This window comes from Leucoraja erinacea, chromosome 8 (genome assembly GCF_028641065.1).
Source record: "Leucoraja erinacea ecotype New England chromosome 8, Leri_hhj_1, whole genome shotgun sequence".
NCBI lineage: Eukaryota > Metazoa > Chordata > Chondrichthyes > Rajiformes > Rajidae > Leucoraja > Leucoraja erinaceus.
Window position 1 is genome coordinate 44,088,702 of NC_073384.1, and position 25,071 is coordinate 44,113,772.

The 25,071-nt window shown below is 40.5% G+C and overlaps 1 protein-coding gene across 1 annotated transcript in view; it reads left to right on the plus strand.

The window, feature by feature from the left end:
* Window positions 1–25,071, plus strand: part of LOC129699632 (potassium channel subfamily K member 12-like) — a 50,003-nt gene that overhangs the window by 11,912 nt on the left and 13,020 nt on the right. The gene's annotated exons all lie outside the window — the stretch shown is intronic.

A 25,071-nucleotide genomic window follows, 5' to 3' on the forward strand; every position in this document is an offset into this window, starting at 1 on the left:
CCGGGGGCTTTGACTTTGACTTTGGGAGAGGAATGGAAAGCAGGGGAGAGACAAGACTTTGCCTTCCATCACAGTGAGGATGAGATTCACTGTGATGGATGTTTGTGTAAATTGTGTTGGTGTGTGTCTTGGTTCTTTTCTTGTATGACTGCAGAAACCAAATTTCGTTTGAACTTCATGTGAGGTTCAAATGACAAATAAACGGTATTGTATCGTATTGTATTGGTATTGTTCTATAATCTGAATATTTGGTATATTTGTGATGTATTTTGGGAAGTTAAACCAGGGCAGGACAGACACATTAGTTTAGTTCAGTTCATTGTCACATGTACTGAGGTACAGGGAAACGCTTTCTGTTGCATGCTATCCAGTCAGCGGAAAGACTATACATGATTACAATTGTGTCAGGGCATTGGAGAGTGATGTAGAACGGAGAGCCGTAGGAGTACAAGTACATAGTTTGCTGAAAGTGGCATCACAGAGAGACAAGGTGGTGAAAAGGTATATAGGCTGCTTGACTTCATCAGATGGGACATTGAGTGCATTAGTTGGGATGTCATGTTATTACAGCCATACCAGTCGTCGGTGAGACCGCACCTGAAATATGGTTCTGGTCACCAGACTATAGAAACAATTTGATTAATCTAGAGAGAGTTCAGAAAATATTTACAAAGATATTGCAAAGGCCAGAGGGCATAAGCAATAAGAAGAGATTGGATAAACTAGGGCAGCTTTTCAAGAGCAAAGGAGGCTGAAGGAGTGATCGTACAGAAGTTTAGAAAATCATAAGGTAAACAGTCAATCTTTTTCCCAGGATAGGGAGTCTAAAACCAGAGGGTATAGGTTTATGATGAGAGGGGAAATATTTAAAGGGAAGGTGAGAGGGCCAAGATTTAAAGGGGAACCGAGGGGTAAATTGTTCACAAAGTGAGTGATAGTTATATTGAATGAACTGCCAGAGAAAGTGGTAGAGGCTGGTAAAAAGAAAGGTTTGGATGAGTATGGACCAAATCAAGAAAAATGAGACTAATTCAAGAAGGCATGAACAAGTTGGGCCAAATAACTTGTTTCCATTCTGTACAACTCTATGACTCTTTGACAATGGAGATAAATGGAAAGTTTGTTAAACAAAACAATTTACCTTGGTAGCTTGAAATAAATAAAGTCCAATGCCACCGGAAATAGAATTATATTAGACAACAACAATTGAAAAGTATCATATTAAAAATGATAAAATTGGAAACTAGAAGCAAAGACAGGATAAAGTGATCCTCCAAAGCCATCATTATTTTTTCAGGGATGACTGCTCAAGCAAATTAAGAGCCTACATTTTGTAGTGGGGGTGGATTAGGGGACAGTTTGGGGCAGCTTAATTTCATTGGTTTTTCATGCATCATAAAACCAAAATGTCTTTGTTTGCAAATTGCTTAAAATCACTCTGGTAATGGAGTATTTTGGATCTTATTTAAAGGAAAATTAGCAGTAAAATGTAAGAACTGAGGCAAATAAACAGAGGAATGACAGAGAACTAGTATAAATTGGAATAAAGTGCAGAAATGCATACGAGGGAAGAGAAAAAGATAAAGCAAGAATCAAAATTAACTTTTGTACCCACAAAAAAATAACAAAATGCTACAGTACGGTAACAGTTTAAATAAACCCATTTTGAGGTCCTTGCCATTGCATTAATAATCAATCACCTCATATTTAATTCATAAAGTGAGTTTAATGATTAATTAATGTCTAGAATTTGCAGGGTCTTGGGGAAAATGGAGAGGTTGAAAATGAGGTGCTTTTAGTGAGAAATAAATCGTGGTGGATCACCATAAACCTCAATTTGTGCATTAGCGATGTGTCGCGATCTTCCCAGTCTTCATCAAACAAGATTTGGATCAACGTAAAATGGGCAGGAGAAATAATTAGGGATTGATGGATCAGCTGAGAAGCCAATCAAATGTCGACCAAAATAATAGTCTTTCAATACTGACCATAACTCAATACTTACGTCTTTAAAATGTCCCCTTAAATAAGGAAAACAAATATATTAAATTCATTTAATTTGCTTGTGATACCTGCCATGAGTTAACTTTGCTATTTAGGTTCCGCAATAACATAGAAAATAGTAAACACTCAGCAGGTCAAGCAGCATCTATGGAAAGAGAAACATAGTTAATGTCTCAAGTCTGAGTTCCTTCAGCATAATGGTCAGTTCTTGTAGGATGATTATCAATGCTGCTTTACTGGACACTAATTTCCAAATTAATGCAAAGATGCAAACCATTTATAAAAACAATGTTTTCCCATTTTGATCATTTATTACCTAGATGTTTTTTCCCCCTTCAAAACAACTCTAAGTTTCAGACAGGAGAGACAGAGATGATTATGGATATTATTGAACTTCACACCTGGAGACAAGACCGAGAGAGATGGAAAAATGAATGATCTGAATACTCGATTTAAGCAGTGATCACAGAACCAGAAGGCAATAGCAGTATTAAAAATCTTGAAAGAATATTAATAGAAATCTTATATCTCTGGTGGCGTCTAACTATATCCTTAACAATTATTATGATTTTAATCTCCTTACAAAAGAATTGGATAGTTACCTGACTAGGAATTTATTGTAAGGTTTTAGGGTTAAGTACAGATACAGATACAAGCAAAAACCTAATTTTATATAAGTACATCCAGAGAAAGAAGCCAGACAGAGTAAAAAACAACAGAAAAATCTGGTCTGATATTGAACTAAAGTAGGAAAAGTTACAACAAGCAAACAAATAGCTCCTAAGATTCTTTAGGTTTTGTTACATGGGTGTATTTTACCTGCACACTCATTATCATGGAATCTTCTGTTAAATCTTCATTTTCTATCTTTGTAGTTTTGTAACGTTCTGACCTTGATGTTTCTTGGCAAGATTATTTTGAAAATACATGTTCAAATGTGTTCAGACCAGGGCAGCCTCGCTTCTCCACACGCACTCCCAATACCTCATGTTGCCAGTCAATGTTTTTGCTTCTCATCTACCTTATATTCCCTTCATTATCCAACATATACAGTTAAACCAGACCAGCATTTCAACCCCACACATAAAATCATCACCATCATCATTATCATTCAACAATGCGCAGTCGGCACAGTTGCACAGCTGGTAGAGCTACTGTTTCACAGTGCTGAAGCCCAGGTTCAAGTTTGCACATTCTCCCTGTAACCGCATGAGTTTTCTCCGCGTGCTCCAATTTCCTCCCACATCCCAAAGATGTGCGGGTTTGTAGGTTAATTGCTCTCTGTAAATTGCCGCCGGTGTGTAGGAAGTGGGATAACATAATCCAAATGACTTCAACCTGCTAGGAAGAATATAGAAAAATAACCTGAGTTGCTTCACACCTAGATAATCAAGCTATCTCTGTAATATCTCCTTCTTTCAGCAGATCAATTACTGCCACAATTCTTATTTGTTCTATTTTACTTCCAAACTCAACTAATTCAACTCCCCCATCTTCACCTATATCCATCTATCACTTGTGTTTAAGAAGGAACTGCAGATGCTGGAAAATCGAAGGTACCCAAAAATGCTGGAGGCCTGAAACGTTGCCTATTTCCTTCGCTCCATAGATGCTGTTGCACCCGCTGAGTTTCTCCAGCATTTTTATGTACCTTCCATCTATCACTTGCCAGGCTTTGGCTCGCCCTCACTTCTCATTTTTCAGCTTTCTCCCCTCTGCTACTATCAGAGTTAAGAAAGGTCCTGACCCAAAACATCGTCTGTCCATTTCCTCCACAGATGTAGCCTGGCCTGCTAAGTTTGTGTAGCACATTGTGTTTTGCTCAAGAAGTTCAATGTTTTCCTATCCACCATGGATCAGAGATTAATGTGGACTGGGATGTGTGTGCTACTTCTATTCCTGAAATCATTCACAATCTCCTTTGTCTTGCTCACATTGAGGGCGGGTTTGTTGTCTCGGCACCAAGTTACAAGGTGGTTAAGGTCTGTACTCTGTCATGCCATTATTTAACATCTGGCCCACTAAGGTGTTGTTATCTGTGAACGTAGACGTAGTGAAGTCTTTGAAGCAGGCAGTACAGGTTTACAGGGACTGGTTGAAATTGTCAGTGTAGACTGGTGCCAGTTGTTCAGCGCAGAGATTGAGGGTAAAGGGAGAAATTGTCCGGTCCTGGAGATTTCCGGCTTTTCCGTCTCCTGAATAGCTTTCTACCTCCTCAATTGCTATTGTTAGTGAGGGAAGAAACTAAAGATCTCAGAGAAAACCCATGCGGTCACGGGGAGAACATATAAACTCCATACAGACAGCACCCAGAGTCAGGATTGAACCTGGATCTCTGGCGCTGCAAGCGCTGTAAGGCAGCAACTCTACCGCTGCGCCACCGTGCCGCCCTTAGGAAGAATGAAACATTTTAGATATATACATGAACGAGTGAGGGATAGGGAGAGGTAGGGAGGTGTAGGGGGAGGGGCGGAGAGAGAGAGGGAGAGGAGAGAGAGAGAGAGGGAGAGGGAGAGGGAGGGGGAGAGAGAGAGAGAGAGGGAGAGGGAGAGAGAGAGAGAGAGAGAGAGAGAGAGAGAGTGAGAGAGAGAGAGAGAGGGAGAGAGAGAGAGAGAGAGAGAGAGAGAAATAGAGAGAGAGAGAGAGAGAAATAAATAAATAAAGATTCAGCATTTTTCAAAGTGCATAAGTGACCCAATATAGATAAGCATTTATCCCTGCAGACCAGCCTATAAATCTGAGAATTTTCAATCATTGTTGGACATGGATATAGTGCTGGAGCACTGGAAGACTGCTGACATGGTACTCTTGTTTACAAGGATAGAAAATAACTGACCAGGTTATTCCAGGTCAGTTGGCTTGATGTAAGCCCAACAAGAGCAAGATAACAGGTTTATTGCACATAGATGTAATGTGTACAACGGCAAAGGTGTGATCTAGGCAGGTATTATTTATGGTGTTCAGTAAACCAAATAATTGCTATTCTACCATATATAGACCACAATATGCCTTGCTTTGAAACTAAAAGCAATAGTAGAGTAAGGTAAAAGATTTCAAGATTTTTCTCCTTTATCTATGTCTGAAGGTAATTATATTAATCTTCAAAGAGTCAGGGTTGACAGTAACCTGTTCCAATGGGCTTTGGTGCGATTATTGAGGGGAGACAAGCAGTCCTCAAACAACATTTTCATCTGTTTTCAAATAAAACAATAAAAGTCAGACTGGCTCAGATTACCCAGCAATAATTCTGTGTTTCTCCAATAATTCCATCTGAATTTTGGCTGCATTATTTATCAATGCAACTTATAACGTATTAACTTATATATGGGGCCCAAAGCAAAATCCTCATGACAGTGCAGAGAGTGCCACATTTTAGCAGTGCACTTTCAGTTGCACATTTCTGTGAAGGCATAAATGGAGAGATACGGTGCACTGCACAGTGACACAATGGTGGAGATGCTGCTTTACAGCGCCAGAAACCATGGTTCAATCCTGACCACGGGTGTTGCCTGTACAGAGTTTGTACATTCTCCCTGTGACCGTGTGGGTTTTCTCTGAGTGGTCTCGTTTCATCCGACATTCCACAGACGTGCAGGTTTGTAGGTTAATGGACTTTTGTAAATTTCCCTCATGTGTAAGACCGAACTAGTTTACAGGGTGATCACTGGTTGGCGTGCACTCGGTGGGCTGAAGGGCCCGTTTCTATGTTGTATCTCCAAACTAAACTGAACTATATGTAAATTCTTTAGGTACTAAATTAGCCAAGCTACTTAATCACAGAGTCATACAGAACAGAAACAGATTCCCTCAGTCCATCACGTCAATGTCCATCAGCGTCCCCATCTATACTAATTCCATTTACTGCCACCTGAACCATAGCCTTGGCAACATAATGTTAATCTGGATATTTCTTAAACATGATGAGAGTACCTGCCCTCATCACCTTCTTAGGTAATGCATTCTAGATTCCAACTACCCTGCAAGTGAAAAAAATCCCTGATCAGATCCCCTCTAAACCTCATCCCTTGCTCAAAAGTTTAATTTTTATAAAACTTTTGCAAAAGGATAAAGTTTCTTACTCTCTGTCCCCCTAACAATGCCCCTCATAATTTTAGGTTAGCTTTAGTTTAGAGATACAACGTGGAACAGGCCCTTTGGCCCACCAAGTCCGTGCTGGCCAACAATCACCTCATCCACTATTTCTGTCTGATAAACTAAGGACAATTGATAGTAATGGTAGAGTTAGGGATGTGGCAAGCCATGGTGTTACAGTTTGCTAAGGGTTTCTACTGCTGACCAGGCACGAACATTGGGCATATTAAAGGACATTCTACTGGAACAATTATTTTAAATTGAAGATTATTAATGGAATACAAATTTCACAGCTGCCAAGCAGACATTTGATTTCATAATTTGGATGGCTGGTCCAGACATCTGGGCTACTAGACGGTAATCACCACATCCCCTATACCTCGTGTCTGTGCAATTAAATGGCATTGATTCAAACCCATTACTTCAGTACAAGACAATTGAAAATGAGTCACAAAAGTGAAATACAATCTTGGAGGTCAAGTGGTATTTCTAAATGTGTGTCCTCATGATACTTCTTCATTGACTCAAGGTTTGGTATGAGGTTTTGGACATTTTGTTGCAATGAAAGGATTTTAAGAATCAAGAATGTGCTAGGAATTCTATTCCAAACATGTCCAAAAATTTCACTATTTTTATTCAAGTAAATGTCTGGATTTGGTGCCATTTGAAAGCTTCTATCAAGTGCAGTCTTGCTTGTGGAACCTTCCCACCAAATGTCCATCAGTTCTCCACTGGAGAAACAGAGAACTGCAGATGCTAGTTTACAAAAAAAGACACAAAGTGCTGGGGTAACTCAACAGGTCAGGTAGCATCTCAAGAAAACATGAATAGGTGACATTTGAGTCAGGACCTTTCTTCAGATTGACTGCATTTAAATTCATTAATTAGTCATAGAGTCTCTCTGCAAGGAAACAGGCCTAACTCATCCACGCCCACATTCTCTCGTATCATTGATGGGAGGAATTTCCAAAATTTAGCCCTGGCCCTGATGCTGAAACTGAAATATAATTTTACGTCAGGGTAGTTTGGAGGGGAATCTGCAGGTGGTGATGTTTCTACGTACCTGCTGCCCTTGGTCCTTCTTGGTGGTTAAGGTCACGGCCACGGTCATGGAAGGTCCTGGCTGAGAAACCGTAGTGCCTTTGATCATTGATGAACAATGCAGTCTCTGTGCAGCGGTATTGGAAGGAAGGAATGATTGTAGGGTGTTAGGCAGGTGAGTTGCTTTGTCCTGAGTAGTGTTGAGCTTCTTGAAAGATTAGCTCAGTTTAGTTTACAGCGTGGAAACAAGCCCTTTGGCCCACCGAGTCTACGCCGACCAGCGATTATCCTTACACTAATTCTATCCTTCACACTAGGGAACAATTGACAGAAACCAATTAACCTACAAACCTGCACATCGATGAAATGTGGGAGTAAATGGGAGCATCAAGAGAAAACCCATGTGGTCACAGGGAGAATGTACAAACTCCATACATGCAGCACCCATTGTTAGGATTGCACCCGGGTCTCTGGTGCAATAACTCTACTGCTGCACCACTGTGCCACCCAATTTGTTGAAGCTAATTGAACATTAAATTGTACACTTAATTTGTGCATTCCAGATGGTAGAGAGGCTTTGGGGTGTCAGGGACTCAGTTACTCCTGCAGGATATCCAGCCGCTGATATGTTGCTGTGGCCACAGGATTTGTGTGGCAGATCTGGTTGAGTTTGTGCTCAGTCAGTGGTGTTTCTCACTACATAGATGGTGAGGGATTTGGAGGCAATAATGTAATGTGGAGTGATTTATGTGTTAGAGTCATAGAGCCATGCAGCATGGAAACAGGCTGTTTGGCCCAACCTGTTCATGCCGACCAAGATGCCCCATCTACTCTAGTCCCACCTGCCTGCATCTGGCCCAATAGAGTCATGGAGTTATAGATTTAAGTCTTTTGCTGGTTCTCATCTGCACGAGGTTTGTCACAATAATCATTTGGTATTTCACAATGTAGATATACAAGATCATCAGAATCAAAGCATTCTCAATTATTTAGAGTTTGAGAACAATATACATTCATAGAGTGGAAAGTGCCTCCTCAATAGATTAACAGCCGTAGAAGAAAAATGGAATATCATTGCAATTTATTTCACACTGATCAAAGGATATCCTGACAACATTCTCAGATACATGGTCAGGTCTTAGTTAATTATATACTTCAGTACAAATTGATTGAACAAAAGTTGACAGCAACAGAGCTCCCTGCAGTGGTTTGATTCAAAGAGCATTAATAGGATATCATTAACTTGGTTTCTAAATAATTCCATTACTCTGGTTCCTTCCATCCAAACACATGCACATGCACACCATTATTTGAATTAAAAAGTCCTGTCCCTTCCCTGGTTTCCTTCACTGAGCCCATTTAAAATAAGATGCAAAATGTGGTGCGTTGTGAGCAGCACTACCATACAAATGAATTGACATCTTCCTTACTCTATGGCCAGACCCTCTTAGATCAGTTTAGAGATACAGCCCTTTGGCCCACTGAGTCCACGCCGACCAGCAACCACCCATACACTAGTTCTATCCTACACACCAGGGGCAATTTACAGAACCAATTAACCTACAAATCTGCGCGTCTTTGGAATTTCTAGGAGGAAACTGGGGCACCTGGAGAAATCCCACGTGGTCACAGGGAGAACGTACAAACTCTGTCCAAACAGTACCCATAGTCAGGATGGAACTCGGGTCTCTGGGGTTGGAAGGCAGCACCTCTACCACTGCGCCACTGTGTTGCCCACTTCACCTCAACCATCCAATGTTATGATACATAGCGCACCTCAAGTAACCGAAAGACAAAGGGGCAAGGGAATTTTCTCCATCCTGCACCCAGGAACTGTGGTTAACCAATGGCCTTACCCTTCAGACTGAGCTGTTTGTTCTTAGCTGGCACATAATGCAGAAAGTTATTATTAATTGAAAAAAAAAGGAAAGCTAAATAAAGATTGTGATGTATGGTTTAAATTCTGCAAATTTGAAGATACAGTAATGCTATGGTTTAGCAGTATTACAGTTGTAGATGTCCAATGATTTCAGCAAAACGCTGACATGCAGAGATTAGGCTCGTGTTTAATTAGGAAATGTGTAGGGCAATACGTAGTGAGTGAGTGAGTGCCAAGCTCGGTGAGAAGGAGAATCACTGTTTAATGCAATTCTCTGAAGACCATATGCAATGCATGGAGCCAAGAGTAAAGTGCAGAGAACATTGAGGTGTAATCGCAGTGTTTATAAGGCGGGGAATACTATATTATGGACACTAAATGCTGGAGTAACTCAGCGGGTCATGCAGCACCTCTGAAGAAAGGGAATAGGTGATGTTTTAGGTCTAGACCCCTATTACTATATTATCCCTATTCATATGGATGGTAAAAGCAATGTTTGGAATATTGTGTAGGAAGGAGCTGTAGATGCTGGTTCCATAGACACAAAGTGCTGGAGTAACTCAGCGGGACAGGCAGCTTCTCTGGAGAGAAAGAATGGGTGACATTTTGGGTCAAGACCCTTCTTCAGACTGGAATATTGTGTTCAATTTCAATGCCCTCACACAGTCATAGAATTTTGTGATCTCCATCAATCTTTTGTGCATAATTTAAAGGCTGTGAAAACGTGAAAGATGAGATTACTAATCTAATTCAAAGGCATCCTAATTGTCAAGATGGACTATAAGACTCTAATAGTGTTCATTTTAAAGTAGCATATATTGGAGGACAATCTAATCTGTCTTTTATGAAATTATGATGGGATATTCTCAAATGTTGTTCCAGTTGATAATATGTTCCAATGAGGTTAATTCCGGCAGACCAGGATGTCAATTTATACATAAGTAGCTGGGTCCAATGGAAGGAAATGGTTCTTTACCCAGAGAATATTTAGCCCTGGAATTCACTGTCAGTTTGTGGTGATTTTTTTGTTCATTGACAGCTGGTCATATTCCAAAAGAAAGGCAACTTGGAAGGGGTTCGGAGTAATCAGAGGCATTAAGTTAGATTGCCTTGATTGAGAGGAATTTCCCATTTGCTTTACCCCAAGTTTGTAACCTGGGGTATCTCACCAGTCCCAAGAGACTACTTGCTTTTGGGTGGGGCAGAGAGTGTATTATACATTGCAATGTACTGTCGCAGACACATGGTTCAGGAGATTTTTACAAGTCCATCAGTGCTTATATGTTCATGAGTTATAATTCCAAACATACGAACCATCCTAATGTCTCTTTCTGCCACCTTAGCGGAGATTCTAACCCAAATAAATTCCACATATTGATAGATTTGTGAAAATAATAACGATATAACTCGATATGAGCATATAAAGGATCGGCATCAAGTGAATTTTAAGATATGCAATCATCCATGAAGCTAATAGCTGCAGAGCCATTGTCATACATTAGGGAAAATATATTTTCATTGCAGAGATGAGGAATAATTTCTGCTCACAGAAATTCATTAAGAGTATCCAATAGGCCCTTTAGCCCAACTTGCCCATGCCAACCAAGATACCTAATCTAATTTGCCTGCATTTGGTCCATATCTTTCTAAATATTTCCTGTCCGTATACCTGTGCCAATATTTTAAAAGCATTGTATTAGTACCTGCCGCTACCCCCTCTGACAGCCCATTTCCTATATCTACCACACTTCCCTCTCAGATCCCCAAGGGTGGCACAGTGGCCCAACGGTAGAGTTGCTGCCTTACAGCAATAGTCCGAGGGCCTCCAATGAGGTAGATGGTAGGTCTAGACCGCTCCTCTAGTTGTAGATAGGATTGTTCTGATGCCTGCTGATTGCAGGGAAGAAACTGTTCCTGCATCTTGAGGTGTGAGTTTACACACTTCTGTACCCCTTGCTTGATGGGAGAGGGGAGAAGAGAGAGTTACCGGGGTGAAACTTATCCTTGATTGTACTGGTGGCCTTGCCGAGGCAGCGTGAAGTGCAAATTGAATAAATGGAAGGGAGGTTGGTTTGTGTGATGGTCTGGGTTAGGTCCACAATTCTCTGCAATTCCTTACCATCTTGGATGGAGCTGTTCTCAAACTATGCTGTGATGCATCACAATAAAATGCTGTCTGCGGCGCATCTGTAGCAGTTGGAGAGAGTTGTCAGGGACATGCTGAACTTCCTAATCCTTCTAAGGAAGTAGAGGCGTTGGTGTGCTTTCTTGGCCATTGCTTCGATATGGCTGGTCCAGGACAAGTTGCTGGTGATATTGACTCCTAGGAACTTGAAGCTTTTAACCACCTCTACTTTGGAGCCATCAATGTACACTGGGGTATGTCGCTTCCTGGTCAATCACTATCTCCTTTGTCTTACTGACATTGAGAGAAAAGTTGTTGTCTTGACACTAGGTTCCAAGATACGTGCCTCAGTACGTGTGGCAATAATAATAATAATAATAATAAATAATTATAAATAATAAACCATATTAATGGCCTTCTGAAAATCTAAGTGAACAACATCACTGACTCTCCTTTGTCTATCCTGCTATTTACTTCCTCAAATGATTCTAAAATCTTGCCAATCAATGAAGTCAGTCTAACTGGCTATAGTTTTTCCTCTTTTGCCTCGCTCCCTTCTTGAACAGTGGAGTAACATTGGCAATTTTCCAATCTTCTGGAACCACGCCCGCCTTGAGTTGTTCTGGAAAGATCACTACTAATGGTTCCACAAACGCTAATTTTTTAAGAACCCTGGGGTGTGGTGCATCTGGTTCACCTTTAGACCCATCAGCTTCCCAAGCACCTTCTCCTTAGTAATAAAAACTCCACTAACCTGCCCATTGATACTCTTGAATTCCTGGCACATTGCTGGTGTCTTCGCTGTGAAGTATGATGCATAAAACGTATCAATTCATCCACCATTTCTTTATTCCCCATTACTACTTCTCCATCATCATTTATCAGTTGTCCAATGTCCACTCTTGCTTCTCTTTTACTCTTTATATATCTGAAGAATCTTTTGGTATCCTCTTTTATATTATTGACGTCATATTTCATCGTTTTTACAAGTTCATCAGTGCTTATATGTTCATGTTATAATTCGTTGCCTTCTGTTGGTTTTTAAAAGCTTCCCAATCCTGTAGCTCTCCGCTAATCTTTGCAATATTCTTTGTCTTCTCATTTAGTTTAGTTTAGTTTAGTTGAGTTTATTGTCATGTGTACTGAGGCACAGTGAAACGCTTATGCTGCATGGTAACCAGTCAGCAGAAAGGCAATACATGATTTAGTTTTATGCTGTCATTGGATTCCTTTGTCAGCCACAATACCCTCATTCTCCGCTTAGATTCTTTCTTCCTCTTTGCGTCTTCCGAATTACTCCCAGAAATTCCTGCCATTGCTGTTCCACCATCATTCCTGGTAGGGTCCCTTTCCAATCAACTTTACCCAGCTCCTCCCTCATGCCTCTGTAGTTACCTTTATTCAACAGTAATACAGACACATCTCATTTCATATTCTCGCCCTCAAACTGCAGGTTGAATTTTATCATATTATGTTCACTACATTCTAGAGGTTCCTTCACCTTAAGCTCCCTAATCAAATCCGGTTCATTACATAACATCAAATCCAGAATTGCCGTTTTCGTAGTAGACTCGACCACAAGCTCTTCTAAGAAGCTATCTCGTAGTCTACAAATTCCTTCTCTTGGGATCCAGTGCCAACCTGATTTTCCCAGTCTGCCTGTACATTGAAATCCACCATGACCACTGTAACATTACCTTTCTTACAAGATGATTGTATCTCCTGATGTAATTTGTACCCTACATCCTGGATACTGTTTGGAGGCCTATATATATCTCCCATCAGGGACTTTTTACCCTTACATTTCTTAATTGTACCCACAAGGATTATACATCTTCTGATCCTATGTCATCTCTTGTTAAGGATTTAGTTCCTTTACCAGCAGAGCCACCCCAACCCCTCTGCTCACCTGCCTGTTTTTTCAATAGGATGTGGATCTGTTTGGAGAGGTTGAGCTGAAGAATCATGTTCAAAACTGCTGGTGTTGAATCAGCACTGTGAATTGATTGACATTGTACTCACCATGCTCCTCACAGCCAGCAGCAATAAAATGCACGCATGCAAATCCTTCCAACAAGATCGCAATAACTGCATTTCCTATAGATGCGTGCGTGAGCACTTTGGATGGAATCTACAAAATTAATCAGTTTCTGCAGAACAATGTTTTACTCCCTCCATCTTTTTCATTCTCTCCCATCTCTTCGAAGCTTTATCAGATGAACCTTGCTTTATCTGGACTTTCACTAAATCTTAATCTCTCCTACTTTAACCATTTCTTTCCCTGAGCCTGTTTGTGAAACACCAATATATATTTTTTTAATAGTAAAGATGCCTTATAAATACAAGCTTATGATTATATATTACTGATACAATTACTTCTTTAAACTTAATACTGTACGTACAAGGACCGTTTGATGGCTCTTGGCCTGGACTTACTGGAGTTTAGAAGGATGAGGGGGATCTCATTGAAACCTGCCAAATAATGAAAGGCGCAGATAAAGTTGATGTGGAAAGGATGTTTCTAGTAATGAATCAGAGGTCACAGCCTTACAATAAAAGGACATCGTTTTATAATGGACATGAGGAGGAATTTCTTTAGCTAGATGGTGGTGAATCTGTGCAATTCACAGCCACAGACGGCTATGGAGGCCAAGACATTGGGTAGTTATAAAACAGAGATTCATAAATTCTTAATTGGTAAGGGTGTCAACGGGTACAGGCAGGGCATTCGGGTTAATAGTGAAAAATAGATCATCCATGAGCGAATGGCGGAGTAGGCTCGATGGGCTGAATGGCCTAATTCAGCTCCTGTGATTTATGGCCTCATAATCTGTTGTTGGAGAATTTCAGACTAGCCAGTTTCTGGAATGTTTGATTTCACAAACGGACCCTGGAAAATGTTATAACGACACACTACCACAAAATCCAATAAATCTTTAAAAGTATTCCGTCCATTTTTAGAATTTTGGCATTACCTTTCTCTGATGTAATTTTCCAGCTATTCTACATATATTCAAATGTTTACCTAATTTATATTGCTGCTCAATGTAGCTGTTCATATTAGCAATGATTAACCTTGAATGGCCAACACTAATTCATGTTTCTAAATGGTATCTATCTATCTATCTATCTATCTATCTATCTATCTATCTATCTATCTATCTATCTATCTATCTATCTATCTATCTATCTAACTATCTATCTATCTATCTATCTATCTATCTATCTATCTATCTATCTATCTATCTATTTGTTTGTTTATTACCGCTTTATACCTTCTTTTCTGAATCCCTGTTCAGAACGTCTAAACACATAGTGATATATGATTCCACTTTTATTTTGCAGCAAATAACTAGTGAGGTGTAATTGTGCTGCTATTGGGGAGATGCAAGTGCAGGAAAGTAGACTGAGGAGATGCATGTCTGTGTTGAGCTCTGAGTCAATCTGCAAATGCCAATATTGTCTTCCTCTCAAAATGTCCATTCCACTGATCAAACATGAAACCTCCAGCAGAAGACCAAGGAGGCAAGGCCAGAAAGATTGCTTCATTAGCCAAACTTCCCCCAGAAAAACAAGCCCAATCCAGAGTCCACACTGTCACTGCCACAGCATGGAAACAGCCCCTTCAGCCCAACTTGTCCATGCTGACCAAGATGCCCCATTTAAGCTAAACCCCTTTTGCCCACATTTGGCCCATTACCCTCTCAAACCTTCCTATCCATGTACCTATCCAAATATCCTTTAAATGCTATTATAATACCTACTTCAAATACCTCCTCTGGCAGCATGTCCATATATTCACCACCCTCTGAGTGAAAAACTTGCCCATGAGGTTTGTATTAAATCTTGCCCCTCTCACCATCAACATATGTCCTTTTGTTTTTGATTCCCAATGGTATTACTTCATTTCTATCCAAATTGTACATGAAAGGTCCATTCTTTCTTTTGATTATCAGCATTTGGAGTCACCGAGTGAAAACCAGTTCTACTCCCACCACACTGGTCATTCCCATTCCTTTTTACTGACCCCAGTCTGTGCTTACCCTCTTTACTGTTCCCAGTCCATCCTACATTTACTGACCCCAGTCCATGCTTATCCCTCTTTACTAATCCAGTCCACACCTTGTCCCAGTCTCCATCCATTTCTCATTACTGATCCCAATCAATGTTCATCCCTCATCACTGATCCTGTTCCATGTCCATCCCTCTTTACTGTTCCCAGTTCACATGCATCCTCCATCATTGTTCCCAGTAGTGCTGCTCACCTTGATCCTGTCTCTCACTCAGACCCTGCCTACTGGAGGCTTGCTCCTGAGCCCAGCCTGTCCTGTCTCTACCCAAGATAGACACCAAATGCTGGAGTAACTTAACGGGTCAGGCAGCATCTCTGGAGAAAAGAAATAGGTGACATTTCAGGTCGAGAACCTTCTGCAGACTGAGAGTCAAGGGAGAGGGAAACTAGAGGTATGAAAAAGTTCAGTGTCTGTCACTACCCACCTCAACTCCCAGCTCTATATGATGCAGAGGGAGCACAAAGTGGTGGGAGAAACGTGCAGACATAAACTAAGGCAGAGAGTGCCAGATGAACCAAAGGGGAAAGAGGGTGAAGAATGTTGATATGGACTGTGCGAGTATAACTAATGTTATGCATGGTGAATAGCACTAGGTTGGAATGTGTAGTGAAAGGAATTGAGAAGTACACTTTATTGTCACCATCTTATTTGTATAAATAACCTAAAACCTTGAGCTGGTAAAATAGAGCATCACTGATTCTCTGCAAAGCCTTCAGATAAATGAAGAAAGCTCCTACTTGCGTGCTAGTGGTGGAATGCTGATATGCCAGTTGCTAAGTTAGGGCAGGACCCGTTGCACTTTTAATGTAAGCAAAAGCTGCCTGCATCATAACTGATTGTAACGTGGCTGATCTTTGTGGCAACTCTTCCATCATTCAGCCAAATGCTCCCAGTTACCAATGGGATAAGAGACTTGATTTTTTTACTTCCTACTGACCTCTATATTTGCTGGTTTTATTAGTCCCAAACTTAAACAATTATTGTCTCCATATCGCTTATCCATCACCCGGCTTTTAGCTTCAAAATAGATTTGGAAAAGATCACGTTATTAAAGAATATAATGAAAACACACATTAACAAGGATATTAAAATTTTGTATCTGTGCAAAATGGTTGAAGCATGAATTCACAGCCATTAATCAGTTATTGTAAAATGAGAATTAAAGTGCCTTCCATCGAATAATAATACATAACTTTAATAAGGTGACTTTAATGCATTATGATGACGGTTCCTCTCCATTAGAAAATTATGCAGAGAATATATTTTATCGATAAGCATCAAAAGAGCTTTGAGATGGACTGAAGGAATAACTGAAACTTGATTTGTCTCCCTGATTTATGGCACAGGTTCACACTGAGAACAGAACATACAGATGAAGCCAAGGCATTCACAAGTCAATTGGAAAGTCTCATTTTAGTTTCTAGTTCAGTTGACTGTGGGATAAGAGAATAAAGAGGGTAAAGGATTTTAAAAAAACGAATCAGTTTGAATCCTGAAACAGAATTTAAATCATTTATCAAGTGGGCTGCTCTGAATGGGTTTTTTTTCCACATTCTAATTTTTTTAACTCTCTCTCATGTTAACATTGTGGCTTTATTAATTGGTAGCGATAAATTTCCAAGGCACTACATGCACGCACGCACATACACGCATGCGCACGAGCACACACAGGCATATACAAATGCACACACATGCACTTGTTTGCACATACACACACACACATAACTCCCATTGCCCCCAGGCAACTGTGTAAAATATGACATGAAGATTAGTATACTACTTTATGACAGGAAATGGACAACTGAAATTGACCATATTCACATATTTGGTTCCATGTATAGATTTTTCTAATAATATCACCAAATAGTGATCAGAAGCAGAACATCCTCCAAGACCTGTTAGACCATGAAGTGTGCTCAGTGGGCATATTGTGATGTATATCAGTGAGCAAAGGAGGTTTGACTCCACAATGATGTAGATAACATCACGTATTCAACTCACACTTTATGATCAGCGTGTTGCAGCAGGAATGACATCTATTTAGGGGGATCACGGATTACTCTCACGTTTCTATCTGATTGATGTACAATATGTTGGTTGGATTTAGTCGCCGTTTAGAGTACCTGTATCTCATAAGGCTTAAATTAAGGTTTATTTATTATTCTTATGTGCACTGAGGTACAATGAAATGCTTTGTTTTGGTTGCTATCCAAACAGATCAGATATACCATACATAAATGCAATCGAGTCAAACTCAAGTAGAATCAAGTACAAACTCAATAGAGCAAAGGGGAAGATTCAGAGTGCAGAATATAGTGTGGTTCACCACTTTGTAGCGCATAGTAGCCTATCATTTCCATAGACTATGTCCAATGTCTACAATGAGGTAGAGATAAATCACAGCTGATGCGAATAGTAGCAGAAAGGTGTATTGTGTATTGCTAGTTTGGCAAAAGAGTGTTGTTGCCGGACAGGGATGCTTTCCCCAGGAAAACTCGCGTGTTAATAATCCATCACGGATTCTGGCTAGCAATATGATTTATGTCTTTATTTGCACTAGGTCTTAATTTCTTTGCATGTTTGTAGCATATCACGGATATCCTGGATGAGACTGAACAGGATTCTCATTGTTGCTATCATTCCTGTGACTCCTGAATTTATACTTTTTCACTTGCGCTAAAAAAATAATTATCCCAACTGATATTGCTGTGATCTGTGGACATCTCAAAAGCCTTGTGCAGGGGCTGCATGTGGTTGACCAATGGTAGAGTTAATGCCTTACAGTGCTTACAGCACCAGAGACGTGGGTTCGATCCCGATTATGGGTGCCATCTGTACGGAGTTTGTACTTCTCCCTGTGATCACGTGGGTTTTTATCTGAGATCTTCGGTTTCCTCCTACACTTCAAAGACGTACAGGGTTGTAGGTTAATTGGCTTAGTATAAATGTAAATTGTCCCCAGTGTGTAGGATAGTGTTAATGTGCGGGGATCGCTGGTCGGCACGGACTCGGTGGGCCGAAGGGCCTGTTTCCGCGCTGTATCTCTAAACTAAACTAAACTAAATGAAATAGTCAACAAATGAACCAATGCAGCCTCCAGCTTACAGCCTAGAACTCTCGATAAAATACATTTTCAAGAAAACGAAGACTAGGTAAAACATTTTCTGATCCATTGTCAGTCTCTTATTCAGATCAATGGAGGCAAAATAATGAAAGTGACCTAACTACTGTTTACTCACTTTAGAGATACAGTGTGGAAACAGGCCGTCTGACCCACTAGGTCCATACTGATCAGCCCCGTACACTTGCATTATCTTACACATTAGGGCAAATTTACAATTTTTACTGAGCCAATTAACCTACAAACCTGTGCACTTTTGGAGTGTGGGAGGAAACCAGAGCATCCTACATGGTTGCAGGGAGATTGTACAAACTGTACAGACATCACTCGTAGTCAGGATCGATCCCGGGTCTCCGGTTCTGAAAGGCAGCAACTCTACTGCTGCGCCACGATGTCACCTGCTCCAGGAAATCTTTACAGACCAATGTTCAATGGAGCCATTGCTAGAATCCACCATTGAAGCAATTGTCCACTCTGCACAGTGCTACAGGAATATCTGAAACCAGAATCCACCTCCCATTGAATACAGTCAAATGGAGTTAAGGAGGTGATGCCTTGAAATTTTGACAATACTGATTCCTTCCTGTGGGTGCTAAATAATTGTGGCATCATCCCAGCAGCCAAGAAGTACTGCTTTCATCAAATTGCTTTTTGCGGGGCATGTTTTCTTATTAATACATAGAAAGACACAAAAAGCTGGAGTAACTCAATGGGTCAGACAACATCACTGGAGAACATGGATAGGTGATAGTTTAAGTTGGGATCCTTCTTCAGACGCCAGCATCTGTAAACCAGCATTTGTAGTTCCTCGTGTCTACTTATTAATGCATGGTTTCTTCTCAGCATTACTTCACTGAGGAGGCTGTCGTCCTTGCAATTTGCTGTCCCTTTCTGAACGGAGAAGATCTGTGGAAAAGAAGATGTTCCAATGCTGGAAGCAGCTCCAGCAAAATACAGAAAAGAGTAGACAGAGAGGATCAATTCTTCCAGAAAGTTGGTAGAGGCAGAGGAGAGAAATACCATTCACTGTGCTTCACGGCAACTTTTAATGGAATCCATTTTTTGATATTGATATATAACAAGGCTAACAATTAGCATTTTTTAACCACCTATTTAAACCATCAACTCCATTGCAGGCAAAGTCCTTGATTACATGTGAAGCATGTTACACTCTAGATAAAATACATTTTCAAGGAAATGAAGACTAGGTAAATGCATGAAGATTAGTTGATTTATTCTCTGCCTAGGGTTAAGGCAGTCTGAGTATGTACAGTTTGCATAATTTGCTGCATTTATGGAATGTTTTCTTTACCTCAGCACTTTCAGCAATGTATTTTATATTCAAATAGTTCTGAAAGACAAGATGGGAAATCTCAAAACATTTACTGAGGTAAAACATATATCATATTTTCCCTCGACAATAAGAGACAAAGTTCTTTCCCATTTGAATGAAAAAGAAAACAGTGTCCTACTGTAAATACTCGTCTTATGAACAATAAGATTTTCTAAATGTTTTAAAATAAAAGATGGAGTAAAGATGGGTTGAGGAGAGAGCCCTTTCTTCATTTTATTTTATTTCAGTTTTCAATCAAATGAAATTAACTTTTGAAACTAAATAATTCTCTTCACCAGAAAATGTGGTCATAAGTTCATAAGAGATAGGACTAGAATTAGACCATTCAGCCCATCAAATCTACACCGCCATTCAATCATGGCTGATCTATCTCTCCTAACCTGGTCGACACGGTCTATGTGTGCCTAAGGGCCTGTTTCCGCACTGTATCTCTAAAGTACTAAAGTAAAACAGTGAGAAGTGGAATGCAGAGGAAAGTAAAGACATTGAGAGTCAGGAGAAGTAAAACAGAAAATCAGTCACATGGAAACATGAGGCAGAAGAGGCAGTGATCCCTTTCTGTCAGTTACTTTGAACAATGCAAGATAGATAACTAGCCAAAAAATTTAGGTCAGTGTATTTTTCATTGAAACTTTCATAGTGGCAGCAACATTGAAGAAGCTTGGCACTGTCCGGGACAAAGCCCACCACATGAGAAGCAACCTGTTGCATCAGCCCAGTGTAAACATTCACCAGCAATGTCCTTGGCTGCAGAAATCAACATTTGCAAACTGCACTGGATCAATTTGCTTCTTCATGAGTATTGTACAAAACCATGAGCTCTATAGACCAGCAGGTACCTGGGAATACCAGCCATAGGATCCTCTTACCTAACACTTCTGTGCAAGTACCATTACCAGTGCATCATGAAAGCAGGTCTTCTCAAGGACTATTAAGAACATGTAAGTAATGACTACATGTTATATAAATGAATACTAGTTCAGTTTATTATTGTCACGTGTACTGAGGTACCATGAAAACCTATCCAGTCAGTGAAAAGACTATACATGATTACAATCAAGCCGTTCAAAGTATATGGATACAGGAAAAAAGGTATAACGTTTAGTGCTTGGTAAAGTCCGATTAAAGATAGTTGAAATGTCTCCAATGGGATATATGGGAGGTCAGGACTGCTCTCCAGTTGGTGAGAGGATGGTTCAGGTGCCTGATAACAGCTGGGAAGAAACTATTCTGGAATCTGGAGGTGTGCGTTTTTTCAAACTTCAGCACTATGCTGGTGGCCTTGGCAAGACAGCATGAAGTGTAGATGGAGTCAATAGAAGGGTGGTTGGTTTAAGTGATTGTTTGGGTTACTAGAGATAAGTAGCCACATGGAAGTCCAGAATGGTGGCAATAATACTGTAACCTTGTCACATTTCAACCCAGGAAACCCGTCCATGAGAACATAGGAATCTTTATTTCCATTCTCCTTAACATCAAAAAGATGTGTTGGAAGGTTCCACACTCCCAACATCAGTGAGCTGCAGCAGATGAGTTCCTGAAATCTAAAATATCTTGTATCTAAAATATCTTGCTGCTTCCAATTTTGAAAGAGGCCCTGCTGTTACAACGCTGTTCACCAGGCTCTTTGCTTTGAACGAGTTAATGGGTTTATCGAAAATTGTTCAGCAATTCCACTGATAGAACCTAGAAATGTAATGATAAAACTATTGACTTTTATAGCTGTTGATAATGCATTGATTTTGTGACCTTTTCTGATTTATTCAAAGGAAGCAAGATCAATCACCATGATGATAAATGACACTTAGGAAACTGTCTATCGGGGCTCCCACGGGTATCTTAATCCTAGAGCAATGTTGTAGATGGGTGACAAATGTGGGCAGTTCTGGATGATCAGGAAACGTGAACCATATATAATGGTGCAAAGAGACAAAGTAATGCAAGTGTCAGTATTTGAAAACGCTTCCGTCTGATATCCTCTGTCCACCTTGAAGTCAAGGAAAATTTACTTGAGCTTTGAGACTCTGCACCTTTCTCCCCCTGTTTGTAAAGCTGGCTTCCAATGTAGTTACGGAGAGGGGGGGAGGTTGTGGTTTCATCTCAGTGAACTGCAAGATAATACAGAGCGTCCCCGGGTAACAAACAATTCAATTTCCGCAGACGTCCATATGTTGATTTGACTATGTGGGAAGGTACACAAAAGTCACTCAATGTGATAACCAGATCTCCACAGTATTGTAATGAATGGCATCAAAAGCACATTAGACTGATAGGGGAGAACAATTACTGAAAGTGGAGAGAGAAAGAAAACTAGTAGTATAGGAAGGGACTGCAAATGCTGGTTCATACAAAAAATAGACACAAAATGCTGAAGTAACTCAGCGGGTCAGGCAGCATCTCTGGAGAATAGGAATAGGTGATGTTTTGGGTCAGAACCTTGAAATGGGAAGAAAACTAGTAGTGCCTTTTGTCGGAATAAACTCATGTATGTAAGTTGGGCCTATGAATTTAATAATATTATGGGAGCTTGTTTGGTTGTAGATGTGTCCATATGATGTGTTCATAACTGAGGATGGCTTGTAATCCAACTGACAAGTTAACACACCTCAGAAATATGACATTTGTGTTATTTCTCTCAAATCCAAAACTGGATTTATTTATAAGAACATAAGAAAATAGGAGTGAGCCTAGATTGCTTGGACCCTCAAGCCTGTCCCACTATTCAATATTCTGTTACAACGCTGTTCACCAGGCTCTTTGCTTTGTACGAGTTATCTTTGCTGAATTCCCTTAGGCCCCAACTCTTCTTCTGTGCCAATTCCCCATGGCCCTCAATTCCCTGATCCTTCAACAATTTATCAACACTACATCCTCTTTAAATACTCCCAACCATCTCACCACCACAGCCCTCTAACGTTGATGGTTCCAAGGATCCACCACTTACCGTCAAATTAACAGTTGTATGAATATGTCACAGTCATACAGCACAGAAACAGGCCTTTTGGCCCATCTTGTCCATGCTGACTAAGATGCCCGTTTAAGGAGTCCCATTTGTCCGCACTTGACCCATATCCCTCTAAACCTTCATGTCCATGTTCCCGTCCAACTGTCTTTTAAATGCTAATATAATACTGGGAAGTAATTATTTTAAATTTTGTTGAAGCATGTTGCTCAGCCAATACAACAATAAACACATTTTGAATGCAATTCCCCGATTATACCCAGACCCACGATGCCTGTAGTTGATTCCCAGCCCCATGCTGGGGGGTGGTTTCTGTATAAGGTGTTTCTGATAAAAGGATAGCTTTTCATTTAGTTTAGGGACACAGCATGGGAACAGGCCTTTCAGACCCTGTATCTGCCAGAACCAGCGATCACCCACACACTAGTTCTATCCTACACACTATGGACAATTTACAGAAGTAAATTAATCTACAAACCATGGAGTGTGGGAAGAAACCAGAGCACCAGGAGAAAACTAACGTGGTCACAGGGAGAACGTACAAACTCCGTACAGACAGCATCCGTAATCAGGATCGAACATGTGTCTCAGGCAGCAACTTTACCACCGCGCCACCGTGCCACCCTAATCATTCTATGAATTTTGGATATAGATTTTTTCTCTATCATTTGAAAGAGCCATTACACTGGGGTCTCAAGAAACCAGGAAAAATCTCATGGCACTGTTGGAAGAAATGAACAAAAATGTTACTACGATGTCGTGGCATTTATCCTTCAAACAAATCTCACTGAACACCCATTTTCTAGCCATCCTAACAGTACTGTTTGTATGTAGTGATGTGCACAAAGTTGCCATTTTTTCTACACATTATGCTGACTACTCTTCAAAGATTTTTCATCCAGTCTTTCTTCATATGAAAGTCCTGACATCCCAGGAATCATTCTTCTCTGTACTCCCTCTATGGCAAGAATGTCTTTCCTCAGATTAGGAGACCAAAACTGTACGCAATACTCCAGGTGTGGTCTCACCAAGACCCTGTACAACTGCAGTAGGACCTCTCTGTTCCTATACTCAAATCCTTTTGCTATGAATGCTAACATACCATTCGCCTTCTTCACTGCCTGCTGCACCTGCATGCCTACTTTTAATGACTGGTGTACCATGACACCCAGGTCTTGTTGCATCTCCCCTTTTCCTAATCGGCCACCATTCAGATAATAGTCTACTTTCCTGTTTTTGCCACCAAAGTAGATAACCTCACATTTATCCACATTATACTGCATCTGCCATGCATTTGCCCACTCACCCAACCTATCCAAGTCACCTTGCAGCCTCCTAGCATCCTCCACACAGCTAACACTGTCTCTCAGCTTCGTGTCATCCGCAAACTTGGAGATGTTGCATTCAATTCCCTCGTCCAAATCATTAATGTATATTGTGAATAGCTGGGGTCCCAGCACTGAGCACTTGCAGTACCCTACTAGTCACTGCCTGCCATTGTGAAAAGGACCCGTTTACTCCAGCACTTTGTGTCTATCTTTGGTACATACCAGCATCTGCGGTTTCTTTCTGCACATTGTTTGATAGTGTGCTGTGGTGGAAGGCGAAGTGGGATTTGTTGACTCATTTACCAGTATCAATGCCCAGTAACCTAGAGAGTTATTCAAGCAAGGAGGCTAGAAAACTTTGCTTGGTATCAAATCTCTATGAGCAAATTTTTTTCATCAGCAGAGATATGACTAATGTGTAGAAACAAAGAACTGCAGATGCTAGTTTAATACACAAATGAACACAAATTGCTGGAGTAACACATCCTTCTTCAGTCTCGACTCGTGACATCACCTATCTATGTTCTCCAGGCCTGCTGAGTTGCTCCAGCACATTATGTCTTTTTGAGTTATCTGTAGTTGGTAAATTACTGGAGAGTATTCTGAGGGATAGGATATACAGGCATTTGGATGGGCAAGGGCGGATAGTCAGCATGGCTTTGTACTTGGGAGGTTGTGTCTCACAAACCTGATTGATTTTTTTGAAGACGTGACCAAAAAGGTTGATGAGGGCAGAGCTGTAGATGTTGTGTACATGGACTTAGGTAAGGGGTTCTTTCGCATGGTGGGCTGCTATGGAAGGTTAGATCGCATGGGATCCAAGAAAAAATAGCTGAATGGATAGCAAATTGGCTCCATAGAAGGAAGCAGAGGGAGTGTGTGGGAAAAAGACTGTGTGTTTACCCGATATACCCCTCTCATGAACAGGGTACTGATTGTGGATGATCAGCCATGATCACATTGAATGGCGGTGCTGGCTCGAAATGCAGAATGGCCTACTCCTGCACCTATTGTCTATGTTCTATGTTTCTATGATTTTATATATCTCTAGAATATTTTTGTACATCCCTATAAGATATTTGTACACCTCCA